Here is a 25,511-nt window from a genome sequence, read left to right as displayed (position 1 = left end):
TCCTTTACCACCGCCGGTTGCAAAGAGCAGACAAAACCAGAGCTAGCCTTATGGCTCCCTGGCCAGTGAGAGCACAGTGTCCAGCCCTGGGACAGAGGGTTTGGAGCTCTGAGGCACTGAACTGGGCTGGGCAGACACACTCTTGGGTAAGGTCTGCTATACCATCTCCCTTAAACAACATCACAGTGCTTTTGATCACAGGCCTCACTCCTCCTCACTTACAGCTGGATACATAAGCATGAAACGAGGATCTGCAAAAGCTCTGCTTAAGGCAGTACGTGCCAAAAATCTAACAGTACAATGAAATTAGACCAAATACACACCTAAGACAAAAACTATAAACTCTGTCCAGTGAAAATCTGGAAACCTTAACTGAATAATATGTGATAAAAATTCAGTAATATTGTAAAAATAAATTATCCAAGGGAGGCAGAGTAGAAAATTATAGGTGCAAAATTAGGAAGCAGGACTTTCTTCACTTTATACTTCCACTATATTTGTCCACCATGCATTACTTCTATGCTCTAAATATCTTTCAAAGAATATCCTAAAGAAAGGTGGTACGATGTTGGTAAGTTTTATGAGCGCCACATAACAGTGACACAATCATATCTAATTCAGCTCACTCTTATTAGATACACTCAGTCTTCTAAACCCCTTCGATCCACAGTTCCACCTAAGGTCACAGTCCGGACTGAAGTTTCATCTATGAACCACCATCTCTTATTAAGCTTTTTTCATGCTTTCTTTTGACCTACAAAAAAAGCTTTAATACTGACAGCAAGGGAAGATATTATCTACTCTCTGGTTGTAATAACAACATCTAATTCCTTAGAATTAGCCTCAGCTCAATGCACTCCTAACAGGCTAGACAGTGTTACAAAACCGAAATAGCCATATCTACTAATTAAATTACAGCAACACAACTGTAAGGACTCTACAGTGGAGTGATCCTTTCCTTCATTTATTTTTTAATCAAAAGCCTACTTTTCTAGGAAAAGGTGATTGAACAAAGCAGAGGACATACGTTGAGATGTCTTGCTATCTAAACTGTTAATAGAGAATAGCACATACAAAAAGAAAAAACTTTATTAGTCAGCTGGTTTTAATTTTCTTTTTCTTTTTTTTTAATCTAAAATTTGTTACATGTTTTGCCTTACTGTATGTAAAAAACAGAGTTTTCATTGCTTTTGTCAGTTTTGCAATCAGTCTGATTACTATTTGGCTACTTTGAGTTTCTAAATGTCGCTTTTACCTGTCTAAACCCTAAAAAAAAACCATTCTCATTAAAGACATAGTGAGTTCATTTAAATATTCTTCCAACACTGTGGTTTTAATTTGTTCTTTGAATACTCTACCATGCTTCCTGTGGACTTCTTAAATGAGCATTTCCAGGATCTGTGTTGAGTGGTGGTTACCACAAGCTGAATGCATTGATTTGTTCTACAACTATTGACAAGGATCAAACATCATCCAGCCTGAATGACATAAACTAAGTCTCGTCAGTAAAAGGTGATGAGATTTCATACTGTACCAACATTACCTGAATGACTACCTAAATCTTAGGAAAGTTGAAATTTCATTATTTTTTAAAATTTCTTTTTAACCAAACATATTTAAACATATTTCTGCATTTTTAAGTCTGCCTTAAAAGTAGAAAAAAAATTGTAAAAGAAAATTGCTACCTCTGAAGCCAACGGCTATCCCTCTTCTCCTACCCACTTCTGAAAATTCACTTTCATCCTCAGGGTACGTGCTTCCAATATGTTTTGTACTTTTTAATTGTCACGGTGGAAAAAATCATCCTTCAATTCAATGATGAGGGAACAGCACAAAGCAGCTGGACAAGCAAAACCCTCTACCAAAAGCACAACAACTAGCAATTTCTGCCTTGTAACTGCCATCATCATGTTTGCTGCTGTACAGAAAGCAGACAAGTCTTCTCTGAAAATAAAAGCCCACTGGCAGTCATGAATCATTTGAGATCAAAAGAAGGCAGAAAAAATTCCACTCACTAGGAAGAAGACAGAAACCTTGGGATAGATACATAAAAAAACATATTTTAAAAGCATCAAGAGAGAAGTTCTAAAAACAATAGCCAAGGAGTTCTACCTTGGAAGTAAAATAAGAAAGTAATGCACTGTCCAAAGGGAATAAAATCTGCAAATGCAACAGGACAAGCCTCAACCACTGAAGCAGCCATTTCTGAAATTGCTCTGCACAAATCTGTGATGTGCAGGTACTTTGAAACAGCAACTGTAGAAATACTAGACTGACAGATGCCACAGGATATCACTGGAGCTTAGGGAAAACTCAGACAGGTTGAAGGGCATCTTGTAGGGCAAGCTGTATTACAAGCTGGAATTACATGTCTTTCCTTATAAATATAAAGAATGCTTGCCTCTTTTCTTTCAGGAGTAAATACAGGGTCACAGTCTCAGATTCCACTGGGAAAAACTTTCTGAAAATGATCAGCTTTTCATTCTGATGACTTTCTGCTGGGGCACATCATCCCTGCACCTGCAGAATGAGAGTCTCAAGGCTCTTCTCAGTTCTGCCAATTCTGTCTTTATCTGATGCTGGTCTATATTGGCCTCTGCATGGGGAATCAGCTGCTGTGATCAATAAATGCTGGTAAGTGAGCAGTCGTTGCTTGGCATAATGTTAAAAGGTACTTCAGCATCCTGTTTTTTTAATCCATGCTGCTCGCCAGTCATTTTGCTATTCATTCAAAGCGCATATTATTTTTTTCTTTATCTTTAACATCTGTTACTTTTTATTGGTTGTAACAGGATATGAAAAGTTGGGGGGAAAAATCCTTTTTTAGAATTCCTCTGTTCTCATTTCCTTTGTTACATTTGCAGGATGGTAGTTCCTGAACTTGGTACTTCCATCTTATTTTTCTGCTTCACAAGCTTGACACCAGACTGATGCTAGATCTGAGAATCCTAATTCACGTTGACCTACTCCTCTTCCAGTGTAATATTACCTTTCTTGAGCAAACAGACAAACTATATTAATACTTTTTATAACTGAAAGCCTATTTCATCATTGACCCTCAGACAAAATCCTTATCAAAATATGTTGAGAAAATAGATGAACACTAAAACCAAGAAAAACATAATAAGCTTTTCTGGTGAGGGTCTACTTCAGCTGTGGAATCTGAGAAGAAACTGAGCATACATCAATTTACCTAAAAAGCAAATGGAAAGACAGAGTAATTCCAGGTGAATCTTAAAACAAAATGACCCTGAGCAGAAAACATGAAATACACCAATGAGTCTAGCTCAAAAAAAAAAAAAATTAACATAGTAAAATTGTGAGTAACTCTATCAGTATAGATGTGTAGTTAATATATTAGGCATACATACACTTACATAGAATGAAATCACGATCAGGGGAATGGGTCAGATTGGGAGGGCCCACAGTGGGCCCTTCACCTTGTCCAATCTCCCTGCTCAAGCAGGGCCATCCCAGAGCACATGGCACAGGATTGTGTCCAGATGGTTCTGGAATATCTTCACTGAAAAAGAGAGATTGCTCTCTCTGGGCAATCTGTTCCAGTGCTCAATCACCCACAGAGTAAAGAAGTTCTTCCTCATATTCAGGTGGAATTTCCTGTCCATCAGTTTCTGCCCATTGCCTCTTGTTCTATTGCATGGCACTATATGCTGAAAAGAGCCTGGTCCATCCTCTTGGTACTGCCACTTCATGTACTGACACACATTGAGAAGATCCCCTCTCAGTCCTCTCCATGCTAAAGAGGCCCAGTTCCATCAGTAAATGGAACCTCACTCAGAACATCTTGGAAGATCCAGTCCCCTCATCACATTTGCCACTCTCCACTGAATTCACTCCATATCTCTCTTGTCCAGAACTGGATACAGCACTCGTGGGGAGACCTTGCTAGGGCTCAGTAGAGGGGCAGGATCACCTACCATGACCTGCTGGCAATGCTCTTCCTAGTGCCCCCAGGATACCCTCAGCCTGCTTGGCCACCAGGACACACTGCTGGCTCATGAACAGTTTGCTGTCCACCAAGACTCCCAGGTCCTTCTCTGCAGAACTGCTCCCCAGCAGGTCAGCCCCAGCCTGTGCTGGTGCCTGGGGTTGTTCTCCCGCAGGTGCAGAACCCTGTATTTGCCTTTGCTGAATTTCAGATGTTCTTCTCTGCCCTTCTATCCAACCTGTTGAGGTCCTTCTGAAGGGCTGCACAGCCCTCTGGGGTATTGGCCTTCCCTTCCAGAACTCAGTACATTCCACATGTTTCAAGGAAAACTCCACCACTGTTTCCCCAGTCGGTCCTTGATGTGAGCTGTCCCACCATGTCTCTGTTAACACAATAAATCAAAGCCCTGGCACACAGACCTCTAATTCCTGCTGCTTGTTCCCCATACTACACTGTGGTAGTTTAACCCGAGACAGTTGCCAAACCCCACACAGCTGCTCACTCACTCCTGTGCTGGTGAGGTTGGGAAGAGAATCAGAAGGGTGAAAGCTGAAGAAATCCTGTGTTGAGATAAGGACAGTTTAATAAGGAAAAGGCCACACACAAATAAAACAAAACAAGGTATTAGTTCACTTCTGCCGTGGGCAGGCAGGTGTTCAGACATCTCACGGAGAGCAGGACCCCATCACACATGACAGTTACTGGGGAAAACAAATGCCATCAACTCCAAATGTTCTCCCCACTCCTTCTTCCCCCCAGTTTTTGTGTTGAGCAAGATGCCATGTGGTCTGCTGGAGTCAGCTGTCCTGTCTGTGTCTCCTTCCAACTTAGTAACAAAACAGAAGAAACAGCTAACTCTGGATAGAAATAATCACAAGTTCATTCAAAAAATAAATACTTGTGCTTGGTAGGTGTACTGCATTTGTGTGGCAAGGTTTTCCTTGCAGGATGGCGACACTGACTTCTGTGAGAAGCTTCCAGCAGCTTCTGCCATGTCCAGGCAGAGACAGTGCCAGCTGGCTGGAAGATGGATCTGCTGCTGGCCAAACTGAGCCCACCAGCGATGGTGTTAGTGCCTCTGGGATAACATATTTAAGGAGGAAAAATGAAAACTGCACAACTGCAGCTGGAGAACAGCGGAGTGAGAACCTGCGAGAGGAACAGCGCTGCAGGCACCAAGGTCAAAGGAGAAAGCGGGGCAGGAGGTGCTCCTGGCACTGGAGCTGAGATTCCCCTGCAGCCTGTGGTGAAGACCATGGTGAAGCAGCTGTGCCCCTGCAGCCCATGGAGGAGCAGAGATCTATCCGCAGCCCATTGAGGAGCTCACGCTGGAGAAGATGGATGCCTCTGAAGGAGACTGTAATCACATGGAGAGAACTTAAGCTGGAGGAGTGTCCTGGCAGGACCTTTGGCCCCATGAAAAACGGAGCCCATGTTGAAGCAGATTTACAGCACGATTCGCAATCCCATGGGGAAACCATGCTGGAGCAGTTTGTGAAGGACTGCAGCCTGTGGGAAGGACTCATGTTGAAGAGGTTCATGGAGAGCTGTCTCCCATGGAAGGAGCCTCACACTGGAGCAGGGGAAGGGATTAAGGATCCCTCCCCACGAGAAGGAATGAGTGGCAGAGACAACACGTGATGAACTGACTAAAACTCCCAGTCCTCATCCCTCTGCAAGGAGGAAAGAGGCAGATAAAACTGGGAGTGAAGTTGAGTCTGTGAAGAAGGGTGAGGTGAAAGGAGGTAGTTTAGTATCTATTTTAGTTTCTCTTTTTGTATTCTGATTTTCTTTGCAATAAAGTAAGATCCTCAAATCAAGTCTATTTTGTCTGTGACAGTAGTTTGTGAGTGGTGTCTCCCTGTCCTTAACTCTACATATGAGATTTTCATTACATATTCTCTCCCCCATCCAGCTGAGGAGGGAAGTGATACAGCAGCTTGGTGGGCACCTGGCATTCATACAGGGTCAAACCACCAGAGTGGCATAGCTTGGTTTTTCCTGCCTCTGTTATCCCACTAGTGCTAGAATGCAATGAAGGAAATGAACAAACAGAGCATTCTCTGGTAACTATTTTAATAAAGAGGTATATTATTGCCATAGCTCATAAATCTGACTACAACAAAATGGAAATTTAAGATGGGGAATATATTCTTTTAAATAAATTAATATTTACACAGTTTAGATTTAAGTCATTTCCTTAAGTCCACACACATGGACCTGAGGATTCAGGTGAATAACAGGCTGAACACATTCCACCATGACAGCTGGGTCACTTTGGAAATCCTTCATGGTAAGTCTCCAGACTACATGGCTACACACAGAAGCACTAGGGTTCCCAGCACTGGAGGTATTCAAAACTCAACTGGACAAGGCTCTGAACTATTTAAATCCAAATCTTAAACTAGATAACCTCCAGAGATCCTTCTCCACCCAAATTACTCTATCATTCTGGCACATTAAAAAAAATAATTTTCCTACATTAAATGAAGAGCTCTATTTCTATAAATGAAAATTAAGCATTCAGTGCTGAATATGTCAGTGTACAAATATATCTTTCACAGAATGGCTGAAAAGGTTTAGGATCCAGTCTGGTAAACGAGAGAGAGAGAGAGAGAGAGAGAGAGAGAGAGAGAGAGAGAGAGAGAGAGACAATAAAAGACAGCTCAGCAGACCATAGAAGATGGGTGACAATTTAGGTCCCTAAACAGTTAGCTAAAACTGCTTATGCAACTATTGCCCACATGAGAAAAGAAAAAAGTCATCTGTTTTCATACAAAGTCCATTTTGGAGAAGCACTGGGCAAAGATGTCAGAGCTGAACAGATCTGAAATATGTATCAGATTTTTGTCACATCCCTGTCACATGCTATAAAAGTGCCAGTGTCTTTGTGGTTTTGCTCTAGTTCAAAATGTTTGATCTCTAGTGATTTTGAAATGCAAAAAATGCCATTATTCCTGCTATTTTTGTTCTTTTTTAAAAAATAAAATTAGATTGCAGATAGCATTTATGTTTCTTATTGCAAATTAATTAGGATATATAGGAAATAAGTAACAAATGCTTTAGATTATTAACACTCAAAAGTGCAAAAATTTCCTTTAAGATAAGCTCCTTAGATAAACCATACAGGCAGAGTGTTTAGTAATTTTCTCTTTCCTGCTTTGAAATAGTGGCAATTTAAACACAGAAAAACTAGATCACTTGCCAAACTTGACATGGGCAGGCATCAAAATACATTTTTAAATTAGTATTTGGTAATTTCAACACATTGCTCTTTGAACTGTGTTTTTCCATAAACTTACTACTTCTAAGAGAAAACAACTCAGAAAAACCCAGACTCAAAATAGAAAGCTGTGTAACTACAGAAGTAAAAGATGTGCGGCAGGAACAAATCATTACACAGAATAAGGCCATAACAAAGTTGAAAAGGAGTATACTTGCACATAAAAAGTAACAATGACTTTCAGATTCTGTGACATGGAAATTCATCAATATGGGAACTCAGCTATACTCAAGAATGACAGAAAGAACATCCATAGAGGGCTGTAAGAGAAACAGCCTGATAATATGCAGATATCAGGTACCTAGGCAAAATGTATTTTCAGAGTTTTCCAAATACATACATAAATATTTATAAGATTTATAAATAGCAAAAATGTCTCACAAGTTTAAGTAGAAAGTGAATTTAAAAGCTTTATGTAGTTTTACGTTCTTTTTCATTCTGAAGTAATTAAAAGTTTATGATCTCTCTTCAAATATCTTGGCATCTCACATAAAAAAGGAGGTTAATTAACAGATTACTGTACTTTGAAAGTAGCCTGCAATCCTACATTGTTTTCATTTTTGTACAAGAACAACCAAGACTCAGAAATTTCTTCTTGCAAAATAATTTGGTTTTACATCCACCTTAGATTTCTTCTGTTATTCTTAAAGAACAGGATATATTCTAAATTATTTGGCTGACAAAAACTGTACTGTGTAAATTCCAAATCCTGTACACCAATCTTTTCTAATTCATCCTGGTTTTTTAGTGTTTTCCTAGAATTGTTTCCTGCCCCATGTCACATGCAGTGTTTTTACTGGAGGGCTGTGATCACAGTAATGTGTTTCTCTTCTTCAAATATACCTGAGCTATTAAAGATTATGGAACCTGATACTCAAATAAAGTGCTAGATCTGCTGCACTTAAAAAAGAGATTCTGCACACTCATAAAATCTTACCACTCCCTGTGGGGAAATGTAACCGTTTCAGGTGGAAATTACTTTTTCACAACGATGGCTGACTCATTGTCTACCAAGCCTTAACTAGGTAAGAAAGGAAATCACGAATGCTCTACCCTCCCTAAATACAAATGCTGCTGCTAAAAATCCAACTGCATTTTACTTAAGGCTGCCTTGACTTACAACTGTATAATTTTTTTGCATCATTTTATTCCACATTGGGGAAAAAAGACTTTGTCATGCTTACCATTAACTCATATTTTAGCCAGATTCAAACTGCATAATATATTGACTATACGTTTTCAGTTTTTTAGCCTGAATCACACTATTATAGAAGGTTGCACACTCTCTATGTGCCCTAGCACATATGGTTTTTCAGCAGGTACAAGAAAACCTCAAGTAAATGAATCAAAGTGCTTGTAGGTGTATGGCTCCCATTAAATCACAAATATAATACTTTAGCAGCTTATATTTTACACCAGTGCTTGGTCCACTGAACTACATAAGCCTTTATTTTGTCGACTTGATAATATAGGTGAGAAGGAACCACAAAAAGCAACTAAAATAATGGACAGATGAATGGTCTGTACTGAAAATACAGCAGTCCCAAGCTTTTCAGATTCAGTAACTTCGGCTTCTAACAAAATGGGATTTATCTGTATCTCAGAGTACATTATGCAATCTGAACACTACCTCAGTGTGGCTTTCTTCCCTTGGGTAGAATATGTAGAGATGGATAGCACAACTGAATAAACACAGTGCTCTGCCATTAAAAGCACAGAATGAAGATAGAAGAGCTGGTGAACATTCTTTTTCAATTTCGGTAAGCTTTCTGCAGCTTATTTTGAAAACAACCTACTTTCCAATTTAAAAAAATGTTCTGTTCCCTATGTTTGAATTCACACAGCAAAAAGGTGTGGTGAGCTGAAACATCTCAGAAATAAATTCTGTCATACAAACAATTTCTATTTTATTTTAAAGCAGAATAGCACTCAGCAACCTTTATGCTTTATGAACATAAACAATTCTCTGATTCACTGAGATCCTCAGTATTCCATCTTATTCTTAGCCTAATTCTTAGTCTGGTTCTTAAAATGTTTGACACCCAGCAGTGAAGTTCACCATCTTCCTGGACTTCCCTGCTTTGAAACCATTTTTCTTTCTCCTCTTGTAGAGTTTTAATTGGCTGTCAGGGCTCCAAATGCTTCAAAGAGCCTAAATCACCTGCCCAGACTCACCCAGTGCCCCCTCCAGACACCTCAATCCTCTGCCATGGGCTCAAGTTCCCTCTTAAGATCAGGCCTGGCCACCACAAATCAGCCTGAGCTTCACTATAAAGTACCTCTCTCCTATCCCTTTTTGTTCCTGAATATCAAGACTGGATTTCTGTGACTGATCTTCGATGTAACACTGCCCTACCTTGTCTGATGAGCACCGGACTGCTGATGGAAAACTGTTGCTCTCACCATGTCTGTACACTCTGCCTCAGGACAATATTCCATCAGTGAAAGCACTGCCCTGCCTACACTGTGGTCCTCCTCATCTCCTGTCCTCTCTTCCCTGCTGGAGCAGTCTCATGGTTGCCACTCTCTGGCAACTCTCACAAAGGCTGAAGCCTGATCTTAACTAGAGGTCCTGAATTACCAGGCAGAAGGTGCTTGGGTGAGGGGTCCCAGTGAGACTCACAGGGTAAACAAAGTCTGTTGGAACACTCAGCATCCTCACAGAGAATAAGGTCATATTCCTGATTTGCCCTCTACCCTTAGGACCATGAAACTTCACTGAAAGCAGACAGTGAGGCTACTGCCAGCAGGCTAAAATTCTCTACACATAAGTCTGTCCCTCTACTGGAAATTCTGAAGGCATCTCTAGAGAACCAAAATTTGAAAAGAGCTTTATGCACACAGAATGGTATACCCAAAATTATGGAGCCTCTGGGGACTAAAACTACAATCTGGAAAAGCAGCAGGAATTGCCAAAGACACATACTGGAAAATGCAACAGTATTTTTCATTAGCAATCTTTGACTACAGCTGTTATCAGCATTGCTAGTTAGAAATCTCACTTTTGACATATGTAACAAGTGTAATGTACAGACACATTCTTAGTTCTCCTTTCTGGAAAGACAAGTGGAACACACTGCATTTCAGCTACTGAACTGCACTTTTTAGCATCAAGCCCCTGTTACCTGTCTGTGATCTCATTTTGCTGTTCTGCCACACAGAGCAGCAGCACACCCCTAAGTCTGAAAAGGCTGTTTGCAAGGAACATTTAGGATGAACGTTTCAGATTGGATAAGAATTAATTAAAATGCTTACACTGAAGCCAGAGGGATTTGCAATGAACAGGTATCACCTTTTATAGACTTATTATCTTCAGTAGTTTTCTAGGAGTGCATGCTAAAAACACATAAGAAACAATTCAAAATTCTGCAAAACTTTTAACATTGACTGGGATTATGAATTTATAGCACTTCAGCATTTTTATATCATGACTGAATATTCAAGAAGAGAAATGTCATTGAAAAAAACCCTTCAAAGGACAAAGGCTGAAGCAACAGAATCTCTGCAGCACTGCCACACTCAGGGGCTGCGGGTTTGATTTCCCTTGCTGTCATTTAAGTAGCATATTAGATATATTATCAAAGGAGCACCTTTCATCATATAAAGAGGGGAGTAGGAGTCATTAGACATTTTCTGGAGCGGGTGGTGTCAAAAGTCTTAAACTGGTGTAGTCTTTGTTATGGAGGATACCAAGAAGAGCCGTTAACCTAGCAGTTCTGAAGGGAGGATAGCATACTACCTCTGCCAGCTGCTGAAACCAAATGTATGAATTTCTTGATTCACATTAAAATGGTTTTTGTTAAAAGGAACTGGAATAAAAACATGGGGGGAAAAAATGTCAAAATCTGTAGTAGTTGCTTAGAAAAAATCCCTATTTCTTATTGTATGTCTTCCCGCTAGAAGAAGTAGTTTATTAGAGCAATGTAAACTATACAGAGGAGATACACAGTCATATTAACAGTGTCTTCAAACCCCCAAGGTTCAGTATATTTGACAAATCAAAGCACTAAGAGAGAGTGTATACAGCACCTTTATTTAATTTTTCATTTAATTTCCATGTTTTAAAAGGTGGAGCTTACCCTTACTGGTTCAATCCCTAAAAAACATACACTCCCCAAGAGGTAAGAATTCCCTACCTTTTTCACCAGCTTAGCTTTATCTTTTGCTAGACAGCACTCTCTGGTGCTGCAAAGGTCGAGAATGTACCATCCTGACCTTCTGTGTTCTAAAGCAATTTCTCTTGAATTTATGTCTTCCACCTGATTAATCATCATCCCTGTTTTGTACCCTGGCTCTTTACTGATATTGCCCTTGAATAAAACCAGCTGTGGCTCTTCAGCAGGTAATTGAGAACCAAAGCTTGTGTAGTGGTACCCTGACCACAAGTGCTTTTTGTTTAACTGAAGATATTGCTACCATTAGTCACTCAGAAGCAATGCCACATCAATAACATCGCTTGACATGGGGATCATACCCTTATCAGCACCTCAAATACACCCACAGAGCATGTTAAAGGACACTGTTTGCACTTGGATGGCTTTCCAATGGGTTCTAATTCAACCTCATGCTTGGGCACACATTATTTAAATGTTCTACATTACTAATAGGCGTTTATAAGAATTTCCATTCTTCTCCTTTTCAGACTTGGCCTATAATTATCACCTTTTTTTTTATTCAAAGGAGACAGTAAGACCTTCCTTATCCACCCACAATGGGGGCCCTGGATGACTCAAATCAGATAATATTTTTGGTTCAAATACAAAAAATTATCTGCATGCCACCTGTGCCAGCTGACTGATGAAAGAAGTTGGTGTTACACTTCTAGCAGATCTCTTGCATGCTCTGTGGCTGGGGAACCTAAAGAGAGTGTAAGAAAAAACATATGTGGAGAGGTATATGTCCAAAACAGGTAAAATAACCAGGAAATTAAGTCTAAATTAAGGCCCAGTGTACCATAGCAGCCATGGTTTAAAAATAATTTTCTTTTTCTAGGGAAAAAACTGGAAAAATCTCAGATGTGATAATGTTTTTTGCTTTAATAAGCAAAACAAGTTTAGAAGAGAAATTCTTGCTTTATCAGCCAATTAGTTATTGATTATAGTTTGCCATCAGCTTTTAAAAAGTATCACATTGTGGTGGCCTCAGGACATAGGTCATATTAAGTTCTTTGTTCCTCGAATATATGTGCATCAGCTTTCACTGCAAACAGCTTTGTAGATAGTACAGCTCTTACAATGTTCAGTGTTTACACCCCTAGAGCAAGGGACCTCCCCTTTAAGGAAAGGCAGTGTTTAATTTACCCCAAAATTTCACAGGGATTTGTATCAGTACATCTTTTCGGTCCACTGCATGTGCTCTCCTGGCCTCTCTACAGCTTCCTGTGGTTCACACACACAGCAGCACATAACCCTTGCATTCTACACTGTTGTAGTGCTGTTAGACCAGCAGGTAACAGGCTTTCCAAATTGTGTTTTAAACACCTACTTGTAACTTTTTTAAAGCCTCTGCATGTTTACAGAGCCCTCAGTTTCTTTTGTATCAACTCTATTCCAGTTATACCATCCATTTTCTTAGGAAATTTTATCGATTGAACATAGCTTCCTAATTAAAAATCCACATTACTAAAATATCAAAGACAGAAGATATCAGAGAATTACTACTTCCATTATTTCAAAATATTAAATAGAATTTATTTTAATATTTTAACATAAGCTATAATTTAAAGGATATTGCTAGCATAAAATTCTGCCAATGAAAGGATACACATGGCCACAGTAATTGGTTTTCTCAGTCACAGGAGTGGAGGAAGGCAGTGTATTGGAACTTGTAGTTCACTTCTATTCCTAGATATTGAAATACAGATGTACATAATGGCTTCCATTCGTTTCATCTATAAAAGGTACAGTATAAAACAATTTCTCCCAAACAGGAAAAATATTTTTACCCAATAATCACTAATAAAATGAACCTAGAGTACATTATATTTAATAAAGAATCATCAATATTTGTCTGAAAAAGTTTTAATTGATAATTCAGCTCCATTTCTAACCCATATCCTTGCAGATACTTTCTCTGTCAACACTTATTTGCCACAACATTTCCACTTTATCCACAAGTGGTCTTATTGTGCAAGAACCTATACCCTTCAGTAAATAATTCGTATAAACAACCCCATAGCAACAGATAAGATTATATATATTACAGACATGTTACATATATATGTGCATATAAATACATTTATATATACATATATGGGAAACAACCTCCATTGGATGTTTTTTAGAAATTACATTTCTGTGTTTTGAATTCCTGCAATCTGCTTTTGCACAATATTGGCCACAGAGATAGAAAAAATATTATTTTTTAAATTAAATAGTGCATCTGAATGCATTATTTTTAAGATTAATCATATAGGATAACACTGAAGAAAATATGCCAAAGCTATTATGGCCCTGCAATCAGGGAAACCTTTTCAGCACAGGATGCAAAAACCCTCACATATTTCCAAGAGAAGGAAAGAATTAACTGTGGCTGTCATATGTGAACTTGCATAATGCAGGTAAACTTTCTATCTCACCACCAGCACAAACTAACTTTGGCTGGTGAAAAGCCCAGAAACACTACAGTCTTCATGTTTTCTGGGCCCATGTGAAGAGATTTATTCAACGTATTATTTCCCCCTTAGAATAACTGTATTTTACTGTGAAGTCCAGTAACTTCTATTCAAACTCTTTCTGTGTACTCCTAATACAGTTCCCTAGGAAGAGAAAAGTAGCCGAAAAGCTAAATAATTGCCAGATATGAACTGACACTATAAGCTACAACATCTCCATAAATAAACAGAATTAAATGATTCTGCAATTCTACAATTTGGCCTTTCAACAATAGAACAAATAACATAATTTATCAGCTAAACCCATTTTTTGATTAAGGTTGTTATCTGGATTCTGCATCTCAGTCCATGCCAGTACAATTATGTCTAGCCCAGTAAGAGAAATTTTACAGAATACAGATTCACTGGGTGGTGTGTTCCACTGTTAGTAATCAAACTCCCTCTCAAATTGTAAGTTCTTCACTCCTAGGTGTACATCTTCTGAAAACTGCAAAAAGAAGTGCACATCTTGGCCAGATACTATTCTCATGGGAGTAGAAGTGCTCACAAAGGAGGGAGATTTATTAACTTTAAACTATATGGTTTTTATATCAGTAGTCTCTTATATCAGCAGAATTAAAGAATAATAAAGGTGTGAAGGGACTTTTGAAAATCTACTCCAGTGTTCTGCTGAAAGGAAGGCTAGCCTGAAAATTAATCAGGTTGCCCAGTGCCATGTCCAGGCAAATTCTGGGCATTTCCAAGGACAGAGGTATCACAGCATTCCTGTGCACCCACTCTGCTACTTTATCACCCAAAGAGTGAGGGAAGAATTTTTTCCTTCTGTCTTACTGAAATTTCCCTTCAGTTTCCTAACTCTGTCTTCTTAATAATCACTCATTAGGTAATGGAAGACAGCAGTTAGATTTCCCCATCTTCCTTTGGCCTTCTCTTCCAAGCTGAGCAAGTCCACAGCCTCTCCTTATGGATCATGTGCTCCAACATCTGCAAGACTGTAGGTCTGACAAGGTCTTTCTTCAGCAGCTGGCAACTATAGTAGACCTGTTCTGAAGTACTGTACCTGAAGCCAGCACAGAGGAAGCCTAGAATAGTTAGGAAACATTTTATTCCTATCTCTACCACATCATCCCCTAAAACACCAAGTGGGATGTTACCCACATTTCAGGTCATACAGTCAAGTTCCTCATATTTCAGTAAGTATACACAATAAAATGACCCCTTGGGGATTTCTATGAGCAAAACCTACCTTAGAGAGCAGTCAATTTTTGCAATTGTTTCCCAAATACTGGAAAATGTATTTTCTTCCTTTAGACAAGAGAGCAGAAAGTAATCATGCTCATTTTTTACCATAATACAGAAATTAGCAAATAGTATCTCCAGTGAGAATTTATTTATTTGAGAAATTACTTATTTCCTAGAAAGAAACAATTTCTGCAGCAGTGTGTCATTCTACTTAATCGCTTTGTACAGCTGGTTATAGCAAGGAATCTTCTGTACTGTGCTCCATAACCACATGAATGATGAATATTCACTAAAGACAGAAAAATAAAAGAACTGAAATCAATTTTGTGAAATTCACAAATTTTGTGAATTCTGGTAGTTTTCTGCCACGAAACTGTAGTTGAAATTGAACAGGAACATTTAAATGAGGAAAATTGTAAGTAACGTCCGAAGTTTTTCATGCTATGTAAAGCGAAAACAACATAATTCAGTCATCTTCGTAAGCAGAAGGGTGAGCCAGGTATGAGAAATAATCATTACTCACAGGTAACGAATTTCAATCCCAGATGGAGATCTGAAAGACATTTTCTGAATTTTCACAAATTGAAGTCCACTAATATTTTCAAAAGTGACTGATAGGCTAAACAATGTATTTTATATAGTAGAGAAAATCACCCTGAGTGGATTACTCTTGAGCTGTTCCTTAGTCACTTCAGTCAAAAGATGTCTTAGACAGCAATTATCAGTATTTTCTTTTTAGTGCTTGTAATCATTTTTTCCACATTCATAATCAACACTGTAATACTATTTTACAACAGAAAAGAGTTTTTTGGTTTTTTTTTTTTCTTTTTAACCATTTAACAAATGGGAACTGAAAGAGAATTTCCAGGAGTCTCCTTTTCTCTGTAGAGGAAGTTAGTAAAAAACAGGCAGCACTCCACACAAAACTGCCTCGAGGAGGTACAGTGTCCACGACTACAGCATTATGGTTGCTTCCAGACTACTAAAGAATAGTGCCACATCTTAGACAGCTACTACTTCCATGAACAGACATGGTCATGGACAGACAGTGGATAGCCAAGACACAACTTCAGCAAATACCGTATGAGATGTGCATGTTTTGTTAATCTGGATTTTAGCTGTTAAAATCCTCAAGGAGCAAGCTTTGCTCTGTTCAATAAAGGACCTAACCAATAATGATCTTTGATAAAAACTACTTTTATCTAATTAACACTAATTAACCATTTTGTAAACATCCATTTCTTACAAAGTGTTTGGCCAATTGGCTAGAGGCTTTTTTTCTTCCCTGCCTTCTAGCTTTTCTGAGCAAAGAAAAACAGAACTACCCTGGTGGCATTATCTTTTAACCTTTGTGATATCATGATTGGTTGTTCAAGGTGTACAAGGACCGATCTCTTAATTATTTTTTTAATACAGGTATCTACTGCATTCAACTGGAATATGTCTCCTAGTAAGAATGCTTATAAATATGGACCTAAAAAAATCTGTTTAGACACCCAAAGTTTCAAGAGTGTATTTATAGAATAGAAGATTGCTCAGCTCCCTAAGATCATGTACTAACTAAAACTTTTAGGATCTTTACAGTTAATAAGGACTTAGATTCTCCCAAGTTCAGATGTGAAGTGAATATGGAATTTATTTTGAAGAAACAAAAGTTGAGTAAATTCTAATCCATTTAAGCAGACAAATGCTAGCTGTTTCTATATAGGGTCTAACACACCATGTTTTTATGTTTTTTTAGGAAAAGCAGCCTCACTTCTCCATGTAAACATTGGGGTCTTTTTCCTTTTCAGTTCATTTGAAGGCAAGAAGAACACTGGAAATTAATTATTATTCCAGCTAAATGGACCAGAGAAATTATCAAAACTAACATGAAAGGCTTTTCCAGTTTTCGCAACAAGTGGGCTGAATTTTTGCTGCAGCAGTCTTGCCCTACCCAGCTTGGGAAACCCTATGGAATATGTCAAACTTAGGAATCCATTTGTTGATTTTGAACAGCAAAGAATGAACTTGTAAATGTATACTTGCTGTTGTCCGTAGGGACCATCTCCTGAGCAGGCAAATGTAGTGTCTATAAAAGGATTAAAAGGTACATACAGAAAACACATTTTTTCTCTTTAAAGGTGAACTTACACCTTTATAACCTTTGTAAGGTTTTTTAAGGTAGGTATACACCCACAAAAAGGATCTGATTTTTTTTTTTTTATTTATGGTACTGAAAAACACACCCATCCAAAATTTTCCACTTTAATAAACATGACAATTTCTGCCAAGGCTGAGCATATAGCTTCTATCTAAATACAAGTTTTAGACATTACTGGTTACTCAGAATCTTAGAAGGTTACAATATTTTCTAGTCAAATGTTTATTTATTGATCAGTGTAGCTAGGATTATTTAAAATCAGAGAGAAAATAATTACCAGAGGGAAAGAAAATCAATTACTTTTATAGCACTTTCTCTCCAACAAACTTCTATATTGATGTTCTAAGCCAAATTCCCACTGAATGCAATTGCATTAACCTCATTTGAATTACAGTGAGATTTATTGGGATCTAAGCTAGTCCTTACATGTGTGTATGTGGACATGCAATAGGTGTCCCTGCTCTCACAGCAGAGGGGAAGCCACCTGTGGAGAATGTCTTTGCCAACCGACACTTGAGCCTCTACACAACACTTGGTAGCTCAATGGGATGCTTATCTGCATGCTGTTTATAGGCAGACCTGTCTCAAAATATTTTTCATGGAATACCACACCTCAAAAATCCTGCACAGTAACGTATTTCTAAGAGATAATGGGAGATGTTTTCTCCAGGAAAAATCAGGTCCTCTGTACCAACATCAGTCTTTGGGCAAAGGGACCGCATTTTAAGTTACGCTGCTATACAGAACAGTGTGCCCTGTGGTAATGAAGGATAACCACATCCTGGAATGCATTAGCAAGAGTTTTACCTGAGGCAACATTCCCCTCTGTTTGTCAAGCTATGGTTAGATTAGTATGTCCAATTTTGCCCCTCTTACCAATATCCAATTATAAGGAAGGAAGTCTTCATAATGAGCCCAGTGAAGCATAGGAATGGTTACACAGAGAAGCCTTGAGGTCCACATCCCTGGAGATATTCAGACTTTGGCTGGAAAAGTCCCTAAGGAACTCAACTTAACTATAAAAGTTGTCCCTGCTTTTAGAAGTGGACTGGATGAAATAATTTCAAGGAGCACCTTCAAATGTACTTTATTTAATGGTTCTTTTGCACTGCAGTAGTGCTGTGCAGAAATCTTCCGATAAGTTTTCAGTTAATTAGGTTTGAATGAGGACAATCTATCAGCATCATGATCCATACTGTAGGATAATCTCAAGTATGTCTGTAGTTCATTCAGAGCATCATATTTGTGTACTACACAGCAATAGAAACTAGCTATTTTAAACAACTTCATTATGTCTGCAGTATACTGCTGCCAGTCATGAGATGGCATACCAAGGGAAAGAGCAGATTACATCTGCATAGCAGAGACTCCCACTAGCCTTGATACTCCTTTTTTCCTCTAAACGTATCACCCTCACAAAATTTCTAGGCACAGTAAGAAATTTGTTAGTTATATGTCTTACATCACTAAGGGCATTCCATCTGATATTCTCTCTGTTTCCAGAATTTGATTTATTTAACAAAGCTGATAGGAAATAGCAGTTGAGTTGTTTGAAAGTAAGGCACTGCTTACACGCTGAGAAAGCATGTTTAAAAGGATTAGTGAATCTGGTGTCAGTGGCAGACTGTCCACCACCTAGTCATGGAGAGAATATGTGAGTTCTGCTCACAAGAAGTGTTGTCTAGACACTGAGAATATTGCCCAAAAGAAAAAGCCAACAGTAACTGAACAGCTATATGCTGACACAAAATACAGGAGAACAAGATGCATCAAATGTTAACATTTGGTACCTTGACCTAATGCATTCCAGGTGAATATTAAAATTAAATGAGCCTGAGTGGAAAACACAAAATAAAGCAATGAGTCTAGCTTAAGAAAGAAATTATACAGGTAAAGCTATGTATAACTCTATCAATATACATATGCAGTTAATATATTAGGCATACATATACTTACATAGAATGAAATCACTGAATCACAGAATGGGTCAGTCTGGGAGGGACCACAGTGGGTCACCTTGTCCAATCTCCCTGCTTTAAATTTGGGCCATCCCAGAGCAAATGGCACAGGATTGTGTCCAGATGGTTCTGGAATATCTCCACTGAGGGAGAGCCCACAACCTCTCTGAGAAATACGTTCCAGTGTGTGGTCACCTCCACAATAAAGAAGTTCTTCTTCATGTTCAGGTGGAACTTCCTGTGCACCAGTGTCTACATTACCTCTTGTCCTATTGTTGGCAACACAAGGTGCCAACGAGCCTGGTCCATCCTCTTGACACCCTCCCTTCAAATACTTGCATAAATCAATGAATTCCCTCTCAGTTGTCTCTTCTCAAGACTGAACAGCCTAACTCCCTCGGCCTTTCCTCACGAGATGCTTCCTCCACTGAACTTGCTCAAGAGGCTCCATGTCCCTCTTGTCCTGAGGAGCCCAAAACTGGACACAGCACTCCTGGGGTGACCTTGCTAGGGCTCAGTAGAGGGGCAGGATCACCTACCATGATTTGATGGCAATGCTCTTCCTAGTGCCCCCAGGATACCATCAGCCTGCTTGGCCACCAGGACACACTGCTGGCTCATGGACAGTTCTGGTCCAAGACGTCATTAATGTCTCAGCCTTAGGAAGAGTACAGGTAATCACTTTTTGTCAGGCTGCAGCAAAGGCTGCAATTTCCAGATAAAAGCAAAACCCTCTGTGGTTAAGGGAGGTGGGGGTGGTAGAATCTGTTTTGCAAAGACACCTTCTTGAGATAAGCAGTGCTATGCTTACAGAAAGAGAAGTTTATCCTCCAGCTGTATGTGGAATGAAAATGGTGTCAGTTAAAGACACGGAGGCCCTATGAGGTGCTATGAGTAAAGTCATCTCTCTATTCCATGGTTACCACAGTTAAATGATAAAACAGTGATTAAATAATTATTTTCCATAGCACATTTCATGAAGCTTTTTCCTACACAAACCTCCATATAATCATTAAACAGGAAAAAATCCTGCAGGATGCTTTAATGCTGCTACCAGCCGTAACATGGATTTTCTGTCAAAAATCAAGACATGTTTGTGAGACTTCCACTCTAAAACAAAGCAGTAACTAGACCCACACAGCCATGACCACAGAAATAACCTGCAGTGAAAGAGAGAGCCAGCTACAGCTGCTTTATCTTAAAAAAAAAAACAAACCATCTTGCGGCTGGCAAGGAAACATGAAGCTGCAGCAACACCATGTTTTTTATGAGTCCCAGATCAATATAAAGCTATATGCCATGTGTGCTGGAGCAGCTAAATTATGTGGTAGGTGTCATTTGTATTTTTAATATGGTGCATCTTTAGTTCAATCAGAAATATTTTGATGGAATCCCCACCTAATCATGAAAGTCTCTGATTTTTTTTGATGCATAGCAAGACTTTACTGTCAGCAGTCGGTCAGTAGAAATACAGACAAACAGATGAAAGAATTCAGTCTTAAAAATGAAAGGAAGTTAACGATATCTTAAAAATATTACAGTGAAGTACACTACATTACACCTTTAAGCAATATCATTTGTTGTATGCAACATTTAAACTTTTATTAGGCTCTCTGGGTGGGAAAATGACTGAGAGTTGGAACCACAGAGAAGGGAGGGATGTGCTCAGTGTTGCTTTACTCCCTCTGCTTGGTTTTTTTAACAAGAAGACAAACGCTTCAATGATAATCATGCTAAAGAAAATTACATTTGATTATATTTCATGCACGCTTATTTATCTCTTGCTGACATAAAAATGGCAATTTGAAAACAAATCTGACTAATAGATCGCTGACCTGCAACGTGTGTATTTACATGAGAATACGTACTCTGCATGCTTAGAGTGTGTCTGGAAGAACTGTGTAGCAATATACAAAATCAAAGATGAATTAAAGGTGTTAGGTTGTCAACCACCATTTTACGGGAAAAAAGGCCCACCATGTTTTGTAGCCCAGATATTAGAGAATAAAAAACATTTAATTTAAAATGGAAACAGTTTGCTAAGTTAAAAGAAAAATTTAACTACCTTTTTCTTCACAATAGCAAGACTTTGAGCACACCTTCAATTTTTTTGTATTATATTGCTTACAAATACTTAAAAGAAGACAAGCTGTAAATCTAGTCCTCTGAGTCATTTTAAAAAGAACTCCATTCTGTTTTAATAGGAAACTGCACTACATCATATGAAAGCGGTGGCAGCAGCTGTGGGTTCCCTATCACAGGTTTGCAAACACATTTAATCTAATTGATGAGCTTTTGTTTAAACATGCATTGATATGCATCCTGTGGTGCATATGGGTTGCAAAGGTTCACAGCAATATACAGCCCAAGTGATTTGCCTGTGATGTTGAAACAACTTCTATAATTCTGAGAATGTGAAATATTTTTATTCATACTACTTTTTATTCATATTATTAATATTTTTATTAATATTATTAATACTACTTTCAAAACCTACCAAAAAAAAAACCCCAACCAACAGAGCAAAACAAAACCAAAACCAAACAAAACAAAACAAAAAAAAAAAAAAGAAAGAAAAAGAAAAAAAGGAAAAAACACAACTAACCAAAAAGCCTAGATAATTATATAGCTGGATTCATTCTAATTTGCACTGAAACCTACAATTCAATTCATGCTAATTTAACAAAATGATCAGGACCACTGTGGATAAACTTTCATCATCTGTGTTTTGGAACACACATTTCAAAAACCTAATTGGAAATCTGCTATTAGCACAAGTAACTTACACAAGCTTATATTCCCAGGCACATACAAATTCAATTACAGATTGTCACTTGAGGTAACTGATTGTCACCTGAGGTAACACCATATTTTGTAAACATAACATTTCTTCACATTATTTTCCTTTGTTGCAAACATCTTTCTTGCATTTTGCTCAGAATTGAAAAAAAAAAACCAAACTAACACCTTTGCTTTCTTATTATTGAAAAGAAATTAGATTTCTCAAATATATAATCAGAAAACCTTTGGTTTGATTTCATTTGGTCGATTTAAAATCTATTTTTCCCGAAAGCAATGACATATGATTTAACATCAAATTGCCATCAGAGAAACTTTGTGTCTAGTCAGTGCAACTGATATTCAGGGTCATCTTTATTGAAACTCCATAGGAATACTGCTTTAGAAACACATTAAACAAATTATTGTTTTTCTTTTTCCTCAAGTATTGTTTCAAGATGTTTGGAGGCTTGAAGTGAATCAATAACTTTAATTGACAGGTTGTCTTTTGCTCTGTATTTGGCCTATGAAAATCTTTCCCCCAGATATAAGCAAAAGTCCACTTGGAGTATACTGTGTCTGTTTTATCAAATTCTGCATTTCCTTGGAATACAGAAAGGCAATATTTGTTGTTTGCACATTACAGAAACATATTTAAAAAAACAAAAAAAGTTACAGTAAGCTAACATTCAGGGAAAATGGGGTCCAGCTTACCATGCTGCTTTGTTCCCTAGGAAAATACTGAATAAATAGTTAGTTACAGGGAAAGCTACGAACATTTCACCAGATGGTTAAATTGTAGTTTTCATTCCCACAGGGACCTCAATACATGAAAAAAAAAAAATTGTAAAACTTCAATTTTGGAGGATATGTGGCGCAGTAAAAACAGGACCCTTTCACTTCAAGAACTTGGAGGAAAACAACTTCCAACAGAAGTATACTATTTACAATTAATCCAATCAGAGACCTTAATTTGGTTTGTATGTTGGGTTGTTTTTTTTCTGAAACCCTTTGTGGTTTATTGTGAATTCATCAGGAAAATCCTTCTAATATCTCCTTACAGCTCTGCTTCCAGTCCTATCTGCAATTCCCTCGAGAAGCAGTAATTTTTGGCACAGTTTGTGCCACTTTACAGATGAATTCAGCAGCTCCCTCTCTCTCCCAAGGCAGAAGTTGCTGTTAGCTCCCTGCACTGCAGTGCAATGCAGCCCAAGTACCAGCAGTACCAAGTGTGTTTGTCTGAGTAGGTTTCCCTAGTGTTGTACTAACCTCTGCAATCCACCCCCCCCCATCAGAGATACACTCAGCAGCGTACTAACCCTTCATGGAAAGGAGAGCAGGATACTATCAATCACAGAGGAGCCTGGGCGATCTCAGCATCTTCGATAAGATGATCTCCCTCCTCCCCACCTATCTTTGTAAGCTTCTTTCTCATCTCTCCCTCTTCTCCTCAGCCCCCTCCTTTCTGTACAGATGTGCCGTGGCCGCCCCAGCCAGGATGACTCAGCTCCCACCCTCGCCCCCTACTCACACTGCACCCACAGTGCTTTGCAGGATTAGGCTCCCAAGTCTAATCAGTGTCCTCCACGTTCAATTACCCACATGCCACCCAGCCCTCCAGTCCCTGGGGTGTCCTGCTTCCATTCAGGACTGCCAGACCAGCTCCTATGCCTCTTTGAATTCCCCAGGCTCTTCTACCCTGCAATTCCCTTTAAATTAGATGGGGGTTGCCTCAAAAAACCTCACCATCTCATGGCTCTTCCTAACCCCGGGACTTGAACTATACTTTTCCTCACTGTGACTGCTCCATGCTCCCTTCCCCACATACGTCGGAATCATCTCGGGACCTAAATTCCCAAAGCCTCTTGCAAAGCAGAAGTGTGTTTTGGAGAGCTCCTTTCCTGAAGCTGCAGGGGAAGGTAATTCCTCCGTGTCCCTTATGGGTCACGAATGCCAAACTATTCTCTCAGCACAGTCAATGTGAGTTACAATCCTTGAAGGAACCCCATAGTGAGAAAAGCAACAGTGTTTTCAAAATCACTTAAATTGGGTATTTTCTTTCTTTTATTTTCCCCCCTTCCATTTCTGTTGCAAGATCTGAAACGCTGCTTGCTCCCTCCTTAACAGATCTTAGAAAGTGTGGGTTCCCTGAAGAACTGGAATTGACAACCTTTCTGCACCTTTGATTTTCCTTGCCATCCTTACTGCTAGGACATCTGCAAACTTGTTTTCTTCAAACATCTGGAGTCTGCGAACCTCAGCACCCCTGGTTTTTGCTCCCCTAGCGTGCAAAAGTTCCAGCTTTAATATGCCAGTCAGACTATAAAGCAAAGATTTGACGCTCACACCTCCTCGGATCTGTATAACCTGTTCTCTGTGTGCAAAGCCCGAGCTCTGGATAGAGCTGGAGTGAGCAGCAGCCGAACACATACTGCTCACGCTCTCCGCGGAGAGGGAACCCCGCGCTCCCCTCCAGCGCCCGACCTGCCCCGAAGACAGCTCTGCCCCTTCCCCGGCGAGCAAGACCCCTGCAAGTCCCGCGAAAAAGTTGTAGTCAAGCATGCAAAAAGAAAAGAAAAAAAGAAAAAGAAATAGGAAAAAGTTGCTCTAGAGCAGTCGCGGCAGCCCGAGTGCCCGGAGCATCACTTACCGGGTGGCAGGCGGCGGAGAGCCGCGGCAGCTCCCTGCGCTCCCGCTGCCGCTGCCTCCTGCTCGCGGCGTGAGGCTGCGGGAGGGAGCGAGGAGCCTCCCGGAGGAGCCGCCGAGCGTGACAGACCAGAGGAGGGGCGGACCGGAGCGGCTGTGTGGGCTTCGCGTTGCGGTGGAGCCTCTGCGGCAGTGCCGGGGAGAGAGGGGGAGCGGGCGGGCGCGGCGGGAGGCGCGGGGCGGGCGGCGGCCGCCACCATCAATAACCGGGGTCGTGGGGTGCGGGGAGGCGATCGCCGCCGCAGGCAGGGCTGGAGCCGGCGAGGGGAGGCACAGAACCGCCCCCCGCCCCCGCCGCCGGCACGGCTGGCCAGCCTCCGTGGAAACAGGGCCCTTTTTCCCGCTAGAAGGGAAAAATAAAAATAGTGTGGCTCACGCAAGCACTTTATTACAGAAGACAGTGTCTTATGAGAGATGAGGACAGGGGAGAGCATATGAGATTGCTTGTTCCGAACAGGTTGCAACAGGCCCTTTGATCATCCAGAGATCACCGCATCCCTCCTCTTTCCTCTCCTCCCAGAGTGAGAGCCGGGAGCACTTTGCAGCAACAGTGCGAAGCTGCCTATGCTTCACACGCAAAGACTGAGAGTGAAGATCAGTATTGGTGCAAAAATTCCCACAAGCAATATTCGCTTACCTGAGTGGAAAAATTCCTGACCACAAGATGAGTGAAGCATTAGAAAAGATTGTCTGGAGTGATAGTGGACCTGTATCATACATGGCTTTTAAGAAAACATTAGAAAAACATGTTTATAGATAACTGGTTGTTTTAGGACAAACCAGTAGAATTGGTTAATTTGTGAAGTCTTTTTTTTTCTTTTGACACTAGGAAGTTTTTA

The 25,511-nt window shown here is 39.6% G+C and overlaps 1 protein-coding gene across 1 annotated transcript in view; it reads right to left on the bottom strand.

Moving 5' to 3' along the window:
• SV2C (synaptic vesicle glycoprotein 2C) overlaps positions 1–24,959 on the bottom strand; it is a 114,944-nt gene extending 89,985 nt beyond the window's left edge. Inside the window, exon 1 of the mRNA XM_085041923.1 lies at positions 24,617–24,959. The gene's annotated coding sequence lies outside the window, so the exon portion shown is untranslated. The remainder of the gene's footprint in view (positions 1–24,616) is intronic.
• Positions 24,960–25,511: the final 552 nt, after the last annotated feature.

Source organism: Lichenostomus cassidix, chromosome Z (genome assembly GCF_008360975.1).
Source record: "Lichenostomus cassidix isolate B80296 chromosome Z, HeHo_3.0, whole genome shotgun sequence".
Classification (NCBI taxonomy): Eukaryota; Metazoa; Chordata; class Aves; order Passeriformes; family Meliphagidae; genus Lichenostomus; species Lichenostomus cassidix.
Note: the sequence above shows the minus strand (reverse complement) of the source record. Positions and strands in the feature narration are given on the sequence as shown.